The sequence below is a fragment of the Lactuca virosa genome, chromosome 7, assembly GCF_052849685.1.
Source record: "Lactuca virosa cultivar CGN04683 chromosome 7, Lactuca_virosa_CGN04683_v6, whole genome shotgun sequence".
In the NCBI taxonomy this organism is placed as follows: Eukaryota; Viridiplantae; Streptophyta; class Magnoliopsida; order Asterales; family Asteraceae; genus Lactuca; species Lactuca virosa.
Window position 1 is genome coordinate 75,459,654 of NC_136432.1, and position 5,519 is coordinate 75,465,172.

The window sequence follows — 5,519 nt, forward strand, 5'->3', positions numbered from 1 at the left end:
ACTGGGCTATGGAAAGGTTTCATGTCCTAATTATGACAGACTCCTTACTTTCATCGATCGCTACTTTTCATACGACTAGGATCATCGTCACCGATCCTCTCAAGTTTTCCTTCAACGGGTCTATTCCAGCCTCTATGTATGCTTGTGTGCCTGATGCAAGCAAACTGTTTCAAGAATACAAGAAGCTTCCTTCTACTGGGCCAAGGTATTTGACGCCGGAGATGATCAAATCAATTGAGGAAGCAGATAAACCAGCGAAAAGGGGCAAAAAGCCAGATTTGAAAAGGAAGGAGAAGGAGGGTCAAATGTCTAAGGTTACTACTCCAAAGAAGCGCAAGTCTGAAAAGGCAGATCCCTCTCAACCAAAGAAGAAAAAGGTTAAGAAACTGGTTCGGAATCTACGACATGTTTCCTCCAGTGATTCAGACTATACTCCCTCGGATCAACAACCGAACATTCTATCAAGCGAAAGCGAAAGTTCCGACTCCGATGATGAAGATTCGGTCCGTGGTGGTACACCTCCAGTCTCACCTACACACGAGGTACCAATTCGCTCCCACCCTCTTACACCTCCACCTATCTCAATCCCAATTTCAACAACTCCAATCCCACCAGTTACCACCTCCCAACCCACAACAACTACTCCAATACGTACTCCCATCTTCTCTGAAGCAACCACTGCCCCGACTACCCATACCACCGAACCTGAGGTTCGTGCCAACGTATCTGATACGGGGGTTCCTACTTTAGTGACTGAAACCCCGGTTATCTCTAAACCTCTCTCTCCTACACCATCGAAAGAAACCGCAACAGTTCTTGGGGGCGAAGACGCCGAATTTGACTCTTTCTACTACAGTCCCTACAGGGTGCAAAGCGATGACGATGATGATGCCCCTGTCACCAAGCACCATCTCAAGGAGCTTAATGAAAAGCTAGACAAGCTTATGGCCTCCTCCTCTACTCAGGATTCTCTTTCTGAATCTGCCATTAAGGGCATGGTGGCCTCCTGGGTTAAGGATCATGACGCTTCAATCACCAAAGCCACTTCAGCTATTGATGCTTCAACAAAAGACTGCACCGAAGCGACCGAAAAAGTCGATAAACTAATTTCTGATGCCAATCACTTTCTTGACTCTTTATAGAGTGCTGCAGAGCAAAATGCCAACAAAGTCAATGCCTCGGTTAAAACACTCACTCAATCTCTTCAACAAGAGAAAGAGCACTTTGAGGCGCTTCGACAAAACCTCACATCTAATCAATGTCAAACATCAAGCATCTGTCTCTGAGCGTTTGAACAAACTTCAGGCAGATCTTGCCTTGGAAAGCAGAGTGATGTATGAGCTTGCCCTGAAAACCACTCAACTTAAAACCCAGACTCTGAAGCTCAATCAAGTGAACATAGAACTTGACGCGCTACGTTCGAAGCGGTCTGTGGTAAAAAGCTCAGTGGGTGATGTCCACTCGATTCTTCTTCATCTTCTTGAAGCCTATGACTCAGTTCTTGCGATTTCGGTTCGACGTCATTTGGCTGAGAAGTTGAGGCCTGCCCTTGACATTTTAAGTCGAATTGAGGGTGTTCCGGAGTCCGTTGTCCCTCCGCAACAAGGGGGAGAAGGAACGAAGTCTTCAACTCAACCACCGAAACCTCAACAACTGAAACCACAGCAACCGAAGGTGGTTCTTGAACCAAAGGGGAAAGAGGCTTCGGTTTCTGGTATGCAGGATAAGGGAAAAGCCATTGTTATGATGATGATGATGAGGACGATGTTGATGATGTAAAGGAAACGACTCCTAATCCTAACCCAATTTCTCACAAAGCCAAGCCCACTGCTCAGGAGATTAAAGAAAAAGTTACTGAAGCAATTAACAAGGAGAATGAAGGGAGTGAAGCGAATCTGCTTAATCAGAGGAAATTGAAGTTTCCTCTGTGGTCGTTGGAAAGACTTCGAAAGGAGGTAATTGAAGCTCCTAGCTCGCATTGGCTAGCGCCTGTTCTTTCATTCGATGTTGAGAATTCTAAAGACTCTCAATTCGATATGCCGATTACTCGTAAGGCTTTCATCTTTCACTGCTTTGAGTCTACAGTGGCGATTCCTTCTCCTGACCTGAAGGTTGATCAAGACTTGCTCGAGTACTATCATGAGTTCTCTCAACCTCAGTACCTGACCTGAAGTAGCAAGAAGATCACAACAGTCAAAGTACTGAAACCTACTGCAGCAGGGAAGTTCATTAATATCAAGCTCAAAGTGACCCGAGGATCAGACAGTTCGGTTCATACGATCTCGCTTGCTGATTTGCCGAATCTGAATCCACATGATTGGATTCTCCTGAACAACATCTTATTCTCCAACCCGAAGGAGTATGAGCCGATTATAGGTCACATCAAGCGTATGCTGGTGTGTTACATTCATGAAGTAGCGAAGATGGATCAGGAGATTGCCAATGCTATACGAAAGAAGCCGTTAATCAAGCCAATCGGGAAGGCAGGTGACACTAAGCTGATGGTGAAGGGTAAAATAGACCCACAGTTTCACACTGTTATGTTTCTTTGAGGCAAAGGTCAAAGATGCCTATTTGCTCTTGCTGATAAACACCTATTCTCCTATCCTTGCTTGGAGCACATTCTTGAGCTTATCTATGAGTGTGATCAAAACAGTGAGGCAGACAAGAAACTGTTCTCATATATGCTTCGGTGGTATATGGCTTTCAGACAGACTCTACTTGCCATCATTCCAAAGTTGTTCAAGGTTGTGAAGCGAACTCCTCAACCTCCACCGAAGTAAAGTCTCGCCTCAATTGACGCAAAGGGGGAGATTGTTGGGCTTATTGTGTTGCGTCTTGGGCTCGGTTGTTAGTCCAATTTTGTCACCGATTTGGGCCTGTCCAGTCGTGTGTTAGTTTTAGGGTTTAGTATATAAGTTGCATGCATGCAATCTTATCATTAACGCTTTAATTATTATTCTATAAAGTACGTTGTAAACCCTAGCGCACCTCTACAGTGGAAGTTCTTAATCGAGCTCTGCTGAGGTGTGACTGTATTTTAATCATTCGACATACGAATTGATTCATTGATTGTTTTAGTATTAATATTTTTTGTTTGTTTACTTGTTAAAGATCAATCAATCAAAGAGTTTTTATCTCATCAATATATATATATATATATATATATATATATATATATATATATTAATCTTGTAATATTATAATAGTATAGGGTGGATTTTAAACTAGTAAACTTCTAGGGTTTGAAATTTAAATAGTTCAAATTAAACTTTTAATCATAAAATTTAAATTTCAAAACTTGAGGACAAGTTTTGAACTTTTCAAAACACAAAGGATCAAATAGCAAATAATTTAAATTAAATAATTAATTTAATGATTATCTAAAATTGACCCAATCAATTTTATTTACAAGATAATTCAACAATTAATTCAAATAATCAAATATTATCAAATAAGGAATTTATTATTCAAACAATTGGTAATTATCTTTTTATTTGGTAAGGAAAATCATAAAACAGTAATAAAATTCGGATTTTATTAGTAAAAAACGATTTAGGCAATTATCCTTAAGCAAAACAGCAAGAAATCCCGAAAATCCCTCTGTCTGACGCTCCGACTCACCGAGTCACTAATTGGACTCGCCGAGTTGGGCCAACTCGCTGAGTCAGGTCGAGTAGAGGGCCAAAAAATGATTTTTTTCCAGCAAGATGAACATACAAGGCATCAATACAATAGAAACCAAACAAGGCTCTGATACCACTGATGGGTTTGAGCCAAAAGAACATCCTATGTGCTCATGCAAACCCTAATGCTTGGATCTAGGTTTCTCTATTGTACATGCAATTCATCCAAGACTTTCTAACCCTAGATCTAGTGTATATAATCGAAATTGACATAACCAATCAGATCTAGATGTTTACCTTGTTGTTGATTGAAGATCTTGAAGCCTTTGAGAACTTTAGCACCTCAAGTGTTGTGCCTCTAATGAATCACAAACACTTATAGCGATTGGAGGAAACAAGAGAGAGAAGGGAGAGGAGAATTTCGGCTCTAGGACTTCTAGGGTTCAAGTTGCCGAAATTCCCATGCCTAAGGGTCCTTTATATAGGTGTTGGAATTAGGGTTTCAATGGTTATCCTTATCTGGTTGCTTAGCCACCAAGCAACCTAAGGATAATTCTAGAATCCCTATCATGGATGAATTCTTATGGCTTTATCCCTAGAATTCGTCCACCCTATCTATTAGGGTTTCCTTGCCCAACTTTGTAACTATCACATAATTACAGTTTAGCCCCATAAGTTCAATTAACTTCTTTAGATCACAAAACTAATTCTTAATTAATTATTGACCAATGTTAATTACACAAATATGATTTCTCTTTTAATGTATTAGTCTTATAATATTTTAATAAACCATAATCAACTATTTCTACATTATTCCTCCAGTCAAGTTGCTTTGGTGAAGGCAACCCAAAAGGACCATGCACAACGGGGTCAAGTACATACCAAATATAGTTATGGACTTAGACACTAATCCAACAGTTCCTACATGACCCGATCAATTCGATCGGGCACTCGCCATCACTTTTCATTGTTCACCTATTTAACAACACGAAAAAACCATTGTTCAACTCTTTGACAACATGAAAAACCAAAAGCTCTACCCTCCCTCTGTCAATCCAAGGGATGGAAGGGCGGAATCCTTTGGTGTCCCCCCAGTCAATAATTGGGGCCTCACAATCACTATTTTATCTCATGCCTTTCTTCGTTCATGGTTCGATATTCTGGTGTCCTAGGCGTAGAGTGTAACAACCCAACTTTTCAAGTAAAATTTTCATTTTTAATTAACCAAACATTCCCATAAAATATGAAGTAACATTGACCATTGTTTTCAAAATTCATAAAATTAGCATTTATTCAAAACATCAGAGTGTCCCATCAAATCAAATGCCGAAGAGTGCATACCGTGCCATCAAGCCTTGCCCTTGCCCTTAGGCTAACAATTACCTGAAACAAATCAACAAACTGTAAGCTAATGCTTAGTGAGTTCCCTAGAGAATACCGCACACAATCAACATAATCACATAATCCATATTAGCTACAAAAGCTACACAAACCATATAAGCCATGCATAAAACTTATAGGGATGTCGTGGGCTCGTCCCCAGGGTCTTACTCTAGGATGCCATGGGCTCCCCACATGGTCTTACACCTAAGTGCCATGGGCTCTCCCATGGTCTTTAATAGGAAAGCTATGGGCTCTCCACATGGTCTTACATCTGGGTGTCATGGGTTCTCCCATGGTATTTAATAGGAAAGCCATGGGCTCTACACATGGTCTTACATCCAAGTGCCATGGGCTCTCCCATGGTCTTCCATACAAGCATACCACATATACAACTAGCAGACCTCCTAGCACATAACCAACTAACATGCCACATAACACTACTTCAAATAGTGTACCACATATCATAAAATGGGCCGGCGTTGGTGCCTTCGACCCATTGGTATGGTGAAG